Source organism: Nasonia vitripennis, chromosome 5 (genome assembly GCF_009193385.2).
Source record: "Nasonia vitripennis strain AsymCx chromosome 5, Nvit_psr_1.1, whole genome shotgun sequence".
Lineage (NCBI taxonomy): Eukaryota > Metazoa > Arthropoda > Insecta > Hymenoptera > Pteromalidae > Nasonia > Nasonia vitripennis.
In genome coordinates this window covers 16,775,261-16,790,997 of record NC_045761.1, presented here as the reverse complement: position 1 = coordinate 16,790,997, position 15,737 = coordinate 16,775,261, and positions in this window count along the sequence as shown.

Sequence of the window (15,737 nt, the reverse complement as noted above, 5' to 3'; positions counted from 1 at the left end):
GGGAGGGAGAGAGAGAGAGAGAGAGAGAGAGAGAGAGAGAGAGAGAACTGCACTCGCAGTAATCGTCGATTCTCACAATCCTCTTTCTCTTTCTCTCTCTTTTGTGTGTGTGTGTGTGTGTGTGTGTACATACAAAGAACAGAGGGAGACTGCGGTGTGTATGGGTTTCCTCTGGCACGCCACCATCGCATTATTCGAATTATCGTTATAATATATGTATGGCTATAAGGAGGAGGTGGACTGCCTTCGCGCGCGCGCCGAGTGCGTTTGTTTTATGAATATTTCAGAGGGCGGATTTTTCTTTCTCTCTCGGTTCCATACTTCTGATGCGTGTTTCCTTGATGACCCGCAAGCTTGCATTTTTCATGGGGCGCTCTACGAGGATCTCAGGCTCATTTTTTGGAGCAAAACTAGACGTCTTGTGTTCTGATACCGCTGGCTACATGCGGACATATTTTCAAAGTTCGATCGTGCGATTGAGCGAATGTTTTGAAGAAACGCTTTTCTCTATAGAGAGGTTCTTTTTTCACCCGATATATAATGCGGTTTTCTGATCTTTCCAGAGATACGCGAAAATGAGTTACCGAATCGATATAGAGATGCAGTATCATTATGCCGTTGGCAGAGCAGTGAATCATCGATTTTCAAATATAGCGATGCTGCCTGCAACCGATACGCCTTTGTTATGTATATATTTCGAGATTCAAAACTGATAAAGGTGTGCCACCTCTGCTGCGAGTCTATTTTATTAATGCTTGGCTGGTAAATCGCAAGGACGTTTCAAGGCAGTAAGGGCAACATTCATATTTTTGTGAATTTATATTTATCGTGCTTGATCAAGATTATTCTAAAATTATTAAATCCATGCGAATGAATATGACACAGTGTCCATTTTTATAGTCAAATCACTGGCTAGTGAAGCTAGATGGCTCATAGCCACTTGCTCTATGAGAAAGTGTTTCCCTCATCAGTTTCAGATGTGCACACTGTATATATGTCAGTGTATTATCCTAGATATTAAAGAATTTTATCGTCTCTGTTTGGGCCGCTAATACTATAACTGCCTGTATTCTAGAATTCGCCAATAATTTCTGATATCAACCAAAAGTTACAAGTATAACTTCATTGGCTGCGTTCAGGTAGGTGCATAATGCCCCAAAAAAGCGAAATTAGAGGTCAAAGATTTCTTGTTAGCAAACGGTTCCTTTTTAGTTGCGCGATCATAGTTTTTGGATTTATTCACTATCATAGAGTCCACGCATTTATCAGAGAAGTACTAGTTTAAATATTTTTTCATCATGATGATTGTAGCTCATTAATTCTGCTATTTATTCAAATAATCATGGAATAAACTTGTTTGCTAACAAGTGCCAGAGACACGAGTCAAAGCGTACGTGCTTTAAAATTCATACTTCCCTTGCTGGGGTCGAGTCGTAATTCTGTAAAAATATTTTAAAAATCTCTTTAGCGCGATATAATGCTTGAATTAATTTTCGTGTAAGCCAACAAAGACGTACAAAAATAAAACTTCGACATCCCATCAAGTGGTACGCTTCCCCGCCTAGCAAGTGATAGCCAACAGCCGCAAAATTATCACAAATAATAATCACTTCCCGGAAAAAAGTCCACCAGCCAAGACAATCCTAAAAAAAGAAGAAAATCGTCTCGGTATAAAGTAGCCGTCATTACACGCGTTATCAATCGTCCAATGTCCACGCACGTAAAACACTGTCGTCTCTCTCGATGCCTACACGGTAACCCGCGATGTGTATACCTGTACCCGCAGTCGGACAAACTCCGCGCGAGCGCAGGGGAGACAGCGCGCGAAGAGAAGCGAAGCGCGAGAGAAGGCGAGCTCGGCGAAGAGGGGGACCCCCGCGCGGGGATATAAATCTTCCATCTGACAGACGCGCCGCCTCCGTGGCTCTCGGCCGACCAACCGACGCGTCCGGAATTTCACGGGGCGACGCCCTCGGAGAGGCTCTCTTTCTCCGCTCTGCGCTTGTGTGCGTGCGTGCGCACTGCATTTGCATGTCATTTCGAAAGCCTATTACTCTCCGCACACGTGTGCGACGGGCCTCTCTATCTCTCTCTCACTCTCTCTCTCTCTCTCTCTCTCTCTCTCTCTCTCTCTCTCTCTCTCTGCCTCGCGCGACGCAGTTGCGTGCGTCGCTCACCCAGAGAAGAGATATGCTCGGCGGATTAAGCGCGCACCCACGATTTTCAGATTGCTATATGCGGTTTCTTTTTTTCAAAAGCACACGTTTCTACTTCTCTCTACGCAGCTCGTAACTCGCGCTTCAGCAGCTTTATCTAGATGAAATTTCATTAGCCTCGGGAGTAATTGAATCGCTTCGCGCTCTGCACCGCCTGCATGAATTATTTAAGCCGATGAAATTAACGCTCTCGCTTTTCAATGTTTATATGTATATCTCGCGTAGGAAAAGAAATATTTTACACGCGTTGCTCGATCTATACCGCTTTATTTACAGTGTCGCCCATCAATCTCCGCGGCTGTATCTACACTCGCGCTCTCGTTTCGAAAGAACCCTCGCGCGGTAAATATTCATTCATGTAAATACACAAAGGCGAAACCGAGAGCCGCCCGCTCGCGACTACGTGGCGAATAATTTCAGCTCGGTATAAACAATGCATGTATCGAGGAAAAAAGAGAAAAGATCCCAAATATAAGAGTGGAAAAAAAGGCGCGCTTGCGTTCGTTTTCCATTTTATTCCACGCGAGAGCCATTTCTGGCCGGTGGCGTATTATGCCGATTCCCATCCGCGAATCGCGTGTCCCGCTCGCATCCATCCTCGCTCTGGCGCGAGGCCTACTCCCCCCCCCCCCTGTGTGCTATGCATATATACGTGTACGCGCGTGTGCAGCCTCGAGAAAGCTCCTCTCGTCACGAATGTGCGAATATGCCCCGCGACCGCAGGATATTTTCGAATCGCACGCGACCTACGTGCACCGCCGCCGTCGCCGCTTTCGGGGTTAACCCCATCGTCGCGCGAGCTGCATTAATTCCATTAATCTTCTTGTTGATGTTGCTACGAGATCGAGAGAGGGTTCACCTCGGCTTTCAGGGGTATGCGTGTCGCACGTGGGGGTGCGGACGGTCTTAATTTCGGATTTTCGGTGACGTCCTTGATGCGTGCGCGAAAGCCCGCCGTTTTAATTAATTAACGACGCCACGTGCGCGCTTTGAAGGTTCGTCGTCTAATCAGCGCCTGTCTGCTATAAGCGCCGATCTGGATGCGTGTATACGTGCATTTCTTATCAGGGATTAAGAGCCGCGCTCTCTCAGAAATGGAATGTCAAAATGTGTAACGCGCAGTGATGAATTCCGACCGCAAAAGTTATTACCGGCAGTTACATCATCGCGCGCACCGCGACATGATTACCCGCTTTTACTTACGGCGCTACACGGCTCGCGCGGGGAAAAAGAGTATAAATCGAGAGGCGACTAAATTTATGTTAAAACCCTGCGTTTCGCAAGGATTTTTACGACAAAGTATATTTTACGCCGCGTATAGCTCTCGCTCACTTGCTCGGACACACAGCGCCGCGGTGACTTTGACTGATTCTCGAGGAAGCAGCTTTGTCTATACACACACGCGCGCGCGCGCGTACACCGAGCGACTGCTCATTTTTTCCCTCGCTTTCTCCACCTTCTTCTCGGCAGCGATCGTTAAAGGCATTAAAAATCCGGTCGACTCGCGCATAACTTACACTGCGCGAGCTGCGAGCGATATCGGGGTCGTGCGCGCGCTCATCCTCTGAATATTCATCGAGAGGGCCGTTTCGCCGGTGTACGTGCAAACGCTTAATATCTCGCGGCGGGCGGAAGGAAATTTTACGAACCCGAGCCGCCGCACATATATGCACTGCTGCTGCTGCTGCAGTGAGCCAGTGTAAACAGAAGCCATCGCGGCCCAGCGATCTGTTACGCGCGAGCTTTGAAAATTCAAATGCGGAGAACGCACTCGCAGGGAGCAAATATAGCTAGCGTGTGAAGTTCCTCGGTGTCCTTTGCGCTCGATATATCCGCCAGTCACTCCCATCCGGAAAGCAAAAAGCCCGGGCACGAAAAAAGCTCCGACTTGCGCACAAATCATTTCCGACGCCCGCTTTTGTTGCGCCGAGGCTGCAAGCGAGCGCGCAAAAAAAGGAGATAGGCCGCGCGCGCAGAACTGTAGATTACTATTTTTATCAGTAAAAACACGAAGAAGTGAAGGAGAGAGTATATATAAGTTTTACAACGCGAGAGCGTGTATATACACGGAGGTGCGCGCGCGCGCTCGTCGGAGGTCGTGCATCACCCGGCGCTCTGGCAGGATAATAGCAGCCGCCTCGAGAGGAAGAGGAGAGCGTATAAAGAGTATAAGAGAGTCGTGGACCATGCGCCGCTTGGGTGATTGATAGACACCGAGAAAGAGAGAACGAGCGAGCGAGCGTCCGAGCATATATCGTGCGATATTTTCTTTCTCGGAGAGATGGGGGGAAGGGGGCTCGCGTGTAAGAATTTCGCCGAAATCACTTCGACCGAAGTGTTCGATGGAATATGGATTGTGCGTTATAGGCGTTCGATTGAACGGCAGAGTTATGTGAAGTGTATGCGGGAGGTGAGGTTTCTGCGTTGGAAGACGCGTGTCGTTCAGTATGAGCAGCTTTCAGTATGGTCATTTTGTCTCATCTCGACTGCAAGCACAAATACTGAAACTTTACGTTCTGTTAGACGTATTTCGAGCCCGAGATAACAAAAATTCGGAACACGTTAATTGCTGCCGGGGAGATTAGAAAATTTCACTTTCTGCAAATTTATTTAGTAAATTAGTTATTATATTGAAATAATTCCAATTAGGACAGTTTTGTGCTATATGGACTTTATATAAAAAAAAGATCCATACACATTCAAATTTCTGCAACGTCAATGAAAAGTTGCGTTAAAAATACGGGTAGCCGACACACTTGGTGAAATGACCTTTATCAACAGAGAAATGTGTATTTAATTTCAAGATAGCTTGTCTTGTTCTTTCGAAGAAAGACTTGGTATACTTGTGTGGAAGAACTCTGTGCTCTTGAATGCACTAGAAAGTCGACAGGTGGAGCCAGCTGACGGCCGTCTACACTCAAGGGTTAATTCCCGAGAACACAATAAATTATCTATAGCTTCAAAAATCGTTTGTACCGCCCATATCGTCAGAAAAATGTCCTACAACCAACTTACTCCGCTAAAAAAAACAGAAAAAATCGAGACACCGTATACTGGCAACCAAAACGCGCGTTCCAGTCTTCCGCGAACCATGAGCCAACTCATGTCCACTGAAAATTATTTTAATTGAAAAACGCCTTAACAACTCCAGCCCCCTTTTAATCTTTTCCCCATTGCCAGCAAATCGATACATCCGTCTTCTGTGTCTAAAAAACAAGGAAAAAAGAAATTACCTTCTCCGCGAGTCGACGCGCGTAAAAACGCCCGCGCGCGCAATGTTATAACAACGTGCAACTCTCGCGCTAGTATGTTTGTTCCTTCCTGGAACTGTGCGAGCTCGTAATGATCGGAATTGAAAATGGGCCACGTCGGAGCCGTTCCGCAAAGATATCTCGCGCTCTCATACAGTCGCGTGCTAAACAAGATTTAGCCGCGCGCTGCACGTGTAGTATATACATGTCTACCGGAAAAAGCGTCGGTCGGGGGCAGCGAAGGAATGGTTTCCGGCGCGCGGGTAGTTTCTAGACCGTAAAGCGGCGGGGGTGTGCACCGCGCTGGCTTTGTGGATTTTTCGCAGCTGTTGGTGCCGTGCGAGGAATGCACGCCATTTTTAAGAGAGAAAGCGTTGATATTTTCGTAAAAAAAAATTGAGCGGTGAGAATTATTTCCACTTTAATTTCGGTGTACTCTGCAAGATTCGCAAGTCGCATCGTCTGCACTCCCGGAGCAAAAACGCTCGGCACCCTCTACCCAAAAGCAAAACGATCGCCTCATAGATCTTGGCTCACACTAAGCCCGGCTCGTTCGCCGGCTCGAAATAATTGGCTGCAACTCTCGTCGGCGTTTATCCGACGCGCAAACGGGTCGCTCCACACAATGCGCTCTTTCTCGCCCCCTCTCGCCGGTTGATGATCGGCTTCGCGCGTCCGTGCTATACACACGATCCTGCGCCCACTCGCAATATCGCCCTCCGAAAGTCGTCTCCTTCTCTCCCTCGCAGAGTGCTGGCCCTCGGGCCCAAAAATCCGGGCTAAAGAGGTCCCCTCGAGCTGCTCTCGCATTAACAATCGAGAGCGACTCGCGCGCAGACGCTTGACGCCACATAATGGGGAAGCTGCACACACACACACACACACACACGCATACACTGCTGCGGCGATTCAAAGCCCGCGTCTCAAGCTCGCAGCTCGAGGTTAGGCCCCGGAGCGTCAGCCCGCTACAGTCTCCGATGCCGTCGTGCTCCCTTTTTCGAGCTCGGGGCCCCAGAAGAGGGTGGGGGGGGGGGAAGAGAGCCGAAAAGCAGCAAACTCGAAACGTACGTAGCGCGCGGATAATTGGGGATAATGCCGGGGTTTGCGTCGCCGCGCGTCTTTTGGGCCCCCCTGGTAATTGCACTGCGGCGGCGCAGCCTTTTTCGGGCTCGCGCCCGCGACGCAGACCTGTCCGACGCTCTCGCTCGGCGAAAAGTTTCGCAGAATCGATATATATAGCGAGAGCGAGAGACTGGGATATCTACGTCGGCTAATTCGTCGGTTTGTTTCGTGAGCTGCTGCCGCTGCCGTGTTATTACGCGCTGCTGTGGCGGTGGGCCCGGCTCTAGGTCCCTCGGGGGGATTTTTTCGGAACTAGGCGCAAGAAACGCCGCGACACACGCGTGCTCGATCGTCTCAAGGATGCAGCGCGCGCTTTGTGCTTCGAACAAGAGCGGACTTTGTTGTATGGGATGAAGTGCTTACGAGACGAATTTAGCTTTACCGATCTTCTCCGAAGAATCTATGGGAATCTTCCAGAACGCTTAGTCCGCGCTTTGTGAAGCGCCACACGCGATTCTCGCGGCTGCAGATTCAAATCGTTAACGGACAAATCGCGCCGTTCATCTCTGAATGGACGCTAAAGAATATACATTTTACCGGACGTAATCATCGGTGCGGTGGTATGGGCAGATGTATAACGAGGCTAATCACCGAATCGTCGTAAAGGAAGCAACCCCTTGAAAACGATCACTCCATTAACACACACTGAGCTCAGCAGCTACACGATCGCCGGTGATCCCAGTGAACTACGTCGTGCCAGCCTGTAATATTCCAAATAACTCCACTTTCGAGCGCACGTTATATGTGTGTACTTAGAAGCTCGGTGTGAATCGTAAAAGGATCAATTTTCCGGGTCGATCTGTGCACTTAAAAGAGAGAGAGAGAGAGAGAGAGAGAAAACGACGACGACTCGTCCGAAAAGTGCAAGCAGTGTGTATTGGCACGCGTGTATACACAGAGAACGCAACAAATTACACTACTTCGGTATACGCGCGCGGGCCTTAATTATACCGAGTGCGCCATTAGCTCTCGCGCGGCGCTTCCACAGTAGTAATCAAGCGGCTTGGCGCTTTTACAAGCGGCGAAAAAGTACCGGCCGATTCCCTATTTAAACAATGAGTCGCCGTCTCTCTCTCTCTCTCTCTCTCTCTCTCTCTCTCTCTCTCTCTCTCTCTCTCTCTCTCTCTCTCTCTGTCTTCCGATAATTTCCGATTGCAGGCCTACTTGCGGAGTTTTCAATTAGCCGAGAGAGCAGCCTCCGCAGCTCCGAGGAGAGAAAAGAGGGAGGAAAACGCAAAAACAAGGCAGGAATTAGCGCGCGGCGAGTTCTGGATTCGCGGAGAGGAGCGATGAGGCGCGTAGGACGACGGAGTCAAAAGCGAGGATTATGGACGAGCAATTTGTTTGGGTAGCTTTGATAAAATGTAGAATTAAGGGGAGCCTACTTATCGGGTGTATAATTTTAGAATAGTCTTCATTGCACGCGACTTACTTATTTGTGCGCGAGGGCAAGCTGAATACGCGCGTAAAATTTTAAACGCCGGACTTTATGTTACAATGCTTTTGGAATTAATGAGTTTAGATTTCGTGTTCGATTCAATTTACGATAGTCGATTCAGCGTTTACAGAAGTGACTATTAAAATTAGTGTTTTTATAGAGTTTTAGTTATTAGTCTTTCATTTGTTTAGCAATTCGAGGGGAAAACACCATGTTTAAGATGTGAATATCCTATTTGTTTCATGCAGGGCAATATAATCAGGCTCTTGTCTAACATTGTTGGCAAATTAAATAAATTTATTAAGAGGTATTGTAAAACTTACATTCTATAAAATATCTGAAAATATGTAATCGTTTTCTCAATGCTATCGTATTAAGAGAAGGATATTGCGTTGAAATTTTAAACCTTTGTTTTATAATGTTTCTGTTTTCATCCTTTCTTTTGTATTTCTAATCGATTGAAATTTTTATCTTGAATTTTTATTTACTTCATCAGCTGATTATATTGCTGCAGAATAGCTCTTCACGGAGAGAGTATGCATGGAATCTTGCTCTAAAATAGACATGGCAATCATTTTATTCGTTCTCTGATTGGTTGATCGGTTTACCATGGAATGTCTCCAAACCTCAAATGAAAATTGAAAAAATATGGTGATAAGGCTGTATTTTGTTATATTGTCGCAAGAATCTCGACCTTTTTAAATGAAATTTTCAAGCTTATACCTTCCAAACATTACAATCGGCGGTAGTGTGTTCTTGCAGAACGTTTTGAAGCTAATGGCAACGTCGCATGGTTTTTGAGGGTACCAACCCATGAAATCCCTGCAAATCTTAAATTGTGTAAACCGTCAAAAACTGTAGAAAAACATAAAAAAACCGTGCGATGTTACAATCAGGATCTTACCACCGAGTATCCATACATATGTACCCGTGAACCGCTTGAGCCATATCCATTATCAAAACAAAGCATATTTGGACTGTCCGCAGATTATAGTGTTCTGCCACCAATTCCTAAACTACTTGGTTTGGCCTGCTACTTCGGCCGCTCATATGATAAGTGCGCACAAACTCAGATTAGATCACTTTACTTACACAAGACTAAAATTAAGAACAAATTGATGCAATAATATTTTTGTGTTTGTATTCTCCAGAAATATGAAAACAAAAAGTTTCAAAGTCTGTTGTCTTTATACAGAGTAATAGAATAAGCTATGACATATTTTATAAAATTTTGGTTATTACATTTTACTTATGTTAATTACTAAAAATCTTCCTCATAACTTTATACAGTATATACCTTTAAAGAAATTTAATGAAGTCGACAACAATTTTCTCGTTTAATGAACGGATATTTATAGCCATACACAAGTAGGAGTGTTAACAACAATAAATAAAGACTAACTGAATATCTGTTATATATCTGTTATATTTGTTTAGAAATATTCCTAACATAAAGTTTATAGACTATCGAAACAATCAAAATTCCAACAATCTTGGAAAGAGTGGAATCATAATTTCTAGGATGAAAATATTGTTATAGTATTTTTTTTAAATGTTCAGTTTTAGTTATTAATATTGATTTTAACATTATTGGTATTATGGATTTACTTTATCACTTAAACATATGACTGTGAATTTGAATTGTATTTTTCCTAAAAATATTGTTACCCACAAACAAATACTAAAATCTTCTCAATAAAGGACCTTCAAATTTAAATTAAAAAACTTCAAAATTTTGGCTTTTCGAGCATCAGCAGCAAACTCTACTGTTCTCCAGCTGCCGCCGGACAACTGAAGCCCGCAAGTAGTGTTCCGTCGGCAGGCGAGTCTCACGCACACATTCCTACCAAGAAAACGATCGCCGTTTCAACAGATCAAAAGCGAAATAGCTACCCCAAGACACTTCTCGTGCTTATAGAAGTGACAAGAAACGGAAATCGCGTGGCCCTCGTAAAATTGGTATTTGGTGCGATTAGCGAGAAAGAAAATGACGGAAGCCGTCTGCAGTGGGCGTGTGGCAGCCGAGCGCGACTCGTGTCCGACGGACGGCTGTTGTTGCTTCGAGCTGTTCGCTGACTTTGGGTCAGGGAATTTTCAATTTTTCTTTGGTGTTGGAGACATCTGCTTAGACTAACGACTTTACGACTGTTGAGTGTTACGGATAGCCGTATTCGATTAACAGGTTTGATAAGTTTAAAACGAATTGCGAATAATAATGTTCCAGCAATTGTTACCTTATAAGTAAAACAGTTTAATGCTCACAATATTTTGAGAAATCTAAGAAATTTAATAAACAATTTCAGTAAGTTTACGGCTGACTTCACAAAAATGTTTCTAAATTATAATAAGCAATAATAATAGCTAGAAAACGTAATCATAACAAATGAGTTTCAGTCATTACCAATTTATGATTAAACGCTTGAAAAATGCTTAGTTTATACTGTTCTGTTTAAATATATAATAACTGAACTAATGGGAAAGGAATTTAAAACTTGAAAATCATTCTTGCGGTATAAACACGAAGGTGAAAAAAAATAATTTCCGAGTAAGTACAAGTCAGCATGATGTGTAATTATTGTTGACACACGCGAACGCATTAAATAATATTATAGAGCAGAAAAAGAGTTATACTTTCACTTTATAAATAAAATAATCATTCAAAAAAGTGTTTACATGCGCGAGTGAATATTATCATACGTGGGGTCGGGTAATTGTCCGTTTCGAAATAACAGTCATTTTTATGGAAAATAATTTGAACTTCACGCTGCAAGTAAAATTAAACATTTTTGCTAAGCATCCTTGCGTAACCCGATTCGACTCGTTAATATCTTGCGAACCTTCCTTACAGTTATGCATTTTTGCAATTATAAATCGAAACATCTTGAGAATCAAAGTGAATAGTATCCCGAGTATCAAGTATCATACATCCCGGTGAAAAAATCACAAACAGCAAAATTTAGGTCAAAAATCGCCGGCTGTATCCCTCAATTTGGTCTCGGATCGCCGGCAAAGCCGGTTTCCTATCATAATCCGACATCATAAATCCTCGGCTCTCTCGAATCCGTCTAATTTCAACGTCTCCGTTCGGAAGAGCTCTCCTCCTTCGGAAGTCCCTTACACGGCAATCGTATAGTCCAAGACCGCGTCAATATAGCACAAAGTCGTCCGCCTTCGCAGATGTCGGCTCGGATCAAGAGGTCTATACAAGCCCCGCCGAGGTGAAATCCCGAGGATGAGGCGCCGCTTCTTCGTCCTTGCGAGTAGCCCACAGGACACATCGCACGCGGTATTATACGCGCGGACACTATCATTATATCCGCATCTGCCGCGCGGTGTGGCCAAGAGAGAGAGAGAGAGAGAGAGAGAGAGAGAGAGAGAGAGAGAGAGAGAGAGACTGTAATTAGCCGGGCGCGACCCTAAACGGCTCCGCGTATTCCGTCATTTTTACGTCCCGCGCCGCCGGGCCTTTGTTGGGTCATTGTAACGTCGTTAGGCGCCCCCTTCGACTTTTGTTGCACTGTATGGAGTGTATACTTTTTTCGGAAACTACGATGGCATCTGTCGAACTGTCCAGCAGTATTTTCCTAGTCGTTTTATTGGATTTTCGAGGGCGCGATGCGCGCGTGATGTGCTCGGTATGGACGCGAGATCGTGTGCGTGGCTGCGGAGCCACATAGATTTTGGATTGAATTTGTGTGCTTTGCCATTAAACAATGTCTGGAAGACGAGTGATCATCAAATCTTTCACTGTCTGTTGTTATTCATTTGTGTTCAAAAGTTCTCGATTTTATTAAAAATGCAAAGTTAAAAATCATATTCTTCACTAGAGGTTCTACAATTTAGCCTTTTATGAGCGAAAATTTTATTATCTCCTTGAAATAGCAGTATCTCGGATACGACTTTCCAAAAAGTTCCTTGAGCATGAAAATTTTATGAACGCCCGTAAAATTTTGTTTGAATACATTTTTAGGTAGAAACGTTAACGACACATCATTTTTTAAATAACAGAACATTCGATCAAAATAAGGCACTCGATTAACCAACAAAAATGTCTTCATATTCTGCGTAAAATCGTTTCAAGGGTATAACATAAAACTGCGTACAGCAAAAATATGTCCCTCATAATATCATACACCCGAACCGCAGAGCATTAATAACGAATAAGGAACTCGTAACGTTTTATACATGCAAATAACGAATGCATTACTGCAGTGACGCAGCAAAAGAATAAAATCATCTCCGAATCTTTTCCAGCCATCTCGAGGTCCCAGCGCAAATAAAGTATCCCTCTTGCTGCATCACCGCGAGCATACTCGATGAACGTATCACTCGTGCGCACGGCTTCCTTTAAATACCCCGCTCACGTGTAACGAGAGCAGCAGCAGCCCCTAATTAGATAAGGCTTACAAGTAGCCTTTTATGAAGCGATTAACGCACTTAAAAATCTGGCGGCTGGTGCACAAGCCAGAGAAAGCGAGAGGACTGCGCATCTCAAAAGAAAGAGGACGCGTCCGCTGGCGGCGGTAGCAGCTCGAAGCAGGAACCGTTGCCGGAGCGGCTTAACGGGCGGCGCGCGAAATTTCGACTACCTCGATAACTAGAAGGGATCCTTATCTCGGCTGCTCCCTGATGTTTCGCTCGGCCGCTACCGCCGCGGGCCCCGTATCCATACGCGCCGATGGATGGATGGATCCTGGGCCGCATCGAGCGCGGGACTCCTTTTGAGCCGCGCAGCCACGCCTCCTCCTTCTTCTTCTTCTTCTCCCTCTATGCGCGCGCGCGCGCGTTATTTACCTCTCCGTCGCCGTGCGCGCGGCTTTTTTTATTGCTCACGCCTCAAGCCCGGCAGCGACTCCGCGCGAGCGCATACGTCTGCTCGCTCGGCAAGCTCGGAAGCATCAATAACTAGGAGCGGGATTTCGTGATCTCGGCATTTTTTTAGCCCCCGGTCACGTTTCTGGCATGCGAGGGTGCATCCGAAGGTCGAATTAATTTTCGCGCGTAATTGCCGAGAGATGGGCGCTCTCGCGCTCTCCTTTATTCGCAGCGCGGGTGTTCGTGCGTCGATTGTCGGCTCTGCGAGAAATTCCAAGCGACGCGGCGGGCTGCTTTTCGTCGACACGCGATGTATCGATGCATCGAAATTGCGTGCGCTGAGAGGTTCAGAAGTAGCTTTGTTCGCTCGAGAAAGCTGTGGCTAGTCGTATATCGCATGCAAAAATTTACGCCGCAAAAAGTATATACCTACTTTATTCTTTTTTGTTTTGTTTTTCAAGCTGCGCCACGTGCGTCACCAGCTCCTCGAAAATTCCCACAGAGGCACCTCCGGGACAAAGAAAATCGAGCATCGCGAGCGCTCTCTCGAGATACTCCGGCAGCGATACGCCGCTCGTATATATACCGCGCAGCGCAGCCGCTACACCCCCGTAAAGCCCCCTTCGCATCGCCGCATGCTGCGGAGGAGCAAAAAGTCCCGAGAGCAGCAGCAGCAGCAGCCGCACCGACATAAATCTCGGGCGGGACAGTGATGCCCGCGCCCGAAGCTATGCCGCGCTGCATGCCAAACGCACGAATATAATCCCGCGAAAGGATACGCGGCGGCGGCGGCGTCGGGTAGCCGGAGAAAAGGCAGATAAGGTTCTCCGAGAGAAAGTCGCGCCGGCCGAGAGGATCCGCGTTACTTTTCACCACGCGGCAGCCGTCAATTAAAACGTATACATCCGCCCCTCAGTGCTCTCTGCTCCCTACCGTTTCGTGCTACACGTGCGCGTCTGTGTCTGTGTGTGTGTGCAGCGAGTCGACGGCCCCGGGCCATGGCTGCGCGCCGGCAGAGGCGTTTCGTAACTTCTCTCGATCGCCGCATGGCTATACACACGCATGAATATCGCCGGAGCGGCCGCAAGTATATTTCATCGGTGTAACGACGGCGACGCTGGACGCTTCCTTTTGGCTCTGGACTCTGAGAGGACTTTCAGCTGCGCTCTTTCAAGCAACACTGCGCTGCAGCGCGTTGCGAGTTTTTCGTTCGGCCCCTGCATGACGACGATGCCTTGGTGCGCGGAAGTTCGGTGGAATTTTCATACGAATCGTTTCGTGCGTTCGCTTTGTGTTTTTGCCATTGTCGCTATCGCGCACGGTTACGCAAGCAGATTTCGCTCTACAACGAAAACAATTCGAGTTCCCAGTGTAGGTATACATCCGTTCACAGAGTAAATTACGTTTTTATCCACGGTCATCGACAAATTCGTCAAGCTTTTGATGGAGACACAACTATGTATTGTGAAATCGTAAGCACACGGTGACAGTTGCCCGAGTAGTTGAAACACGTTTACACAAAAAAGTTTACAGGAAAAAATGGCGTCACCAGCACATTCTTCGCGCACTACTCTCGGTCACACGCGTCGCGCACACAGCACAAAAAGAGGAAGCGACGACACGTATGCACGCGCAGGAGTCACGTACGGAAGAAAAATCGGGAGCGTAAAAAAGCACGTGAAAAGAACGAGCAAAGCGCACAGCGCCGGCAGAGCAGGTGTAACGCGCAGCGGCAGTAGGCTCCAACTGATCTCACATAACAACGGCCGATAAAATTGTTGCGTTTCCACCAAAAATTATCCTCTTCTCTTTTCTCCGTCTCTCGTTCCTCTCTCTCTCTCTCTCTCTCTCTCTCTCTCTCTCTCTCTCTCACTCTCCCTTGGTCTCCACCGCCGCTTCTTCGGCTCTTTTTGCAGCGTAAAAAGTACGAAATTGTGGTAATTTGGCCCCCACCATCGTGGCCTGCGCCGCTGCTGAAGACCCGGGAGAGAGAGAGAGAGAGAGAGAGAGAGAAGGAGCTGTCGCGGTGCACCGCCCGAGAAAGGAAGAGAGAGAGAGAGAGAGAGAGAGAGAGAGAGAGAGAGAGAGAGAGTAGAGAGCCGCACTAACAACGCGGGACAATTATGGTTCAATATAGGCTGACGTTAATGCGGCAATAGAGCCCCCCTCGCCGAGGTTCGAGTCGAGAGGCTGCTTCACTCGATAAGCTGTTCTCCACGCTATTCCTGCGCGTAGATGCTAATAAAGTTGAACGGGCGTGCAACCCTGAAACGCAAGAATCTCCGAATAATTAAAGTAATGAATAATATGTAATAAGTTTTTCTGAATACTACTATCTTTTCGTGAATTACTACTCTTAATTTAATGCGGCAAATCAAAGTTTAGCATAGGTAGATCGACTCACCGGGCGTCTGGCGCATCGCGCCTCACACTACTTACCCGGCATACAAATTTTTGGATTTTCCCAGAAACTTTTCACACACCCACATCAGCGCATCGTCCGACGATTCGAATCGCGCGCCAGAAGCGCGCGTTTCGCTGCACTGGTGCAGGACCCTCTGTGGCGCGGCCGCGAAATTAGTATAATCGCGATCAAAATTACTCGAGCGCCGCAACCGGCTGAACTCTCGCCAATCGCGTGGAGCGAGAGGCTTGCGGCCATCTTGGCATTGCCGGCGAGGCACGATCGACCGACACGGGGGTGGGGGTTGATTCAAGCAGGATTTTTCAAACTGCTCGTCCAAGTGTATCGAGAAGTCAACAATTCTGCCAGTGCCTTTTAACGAGAGTGTCGACGGCTGTAAGATATATTAATAATTTTTTTTCCAAGATTTTCAAGATTAGTACTAACTATTCACTCGCAGCCGATACATTCCCAAGTTTTGTTTTATGGGA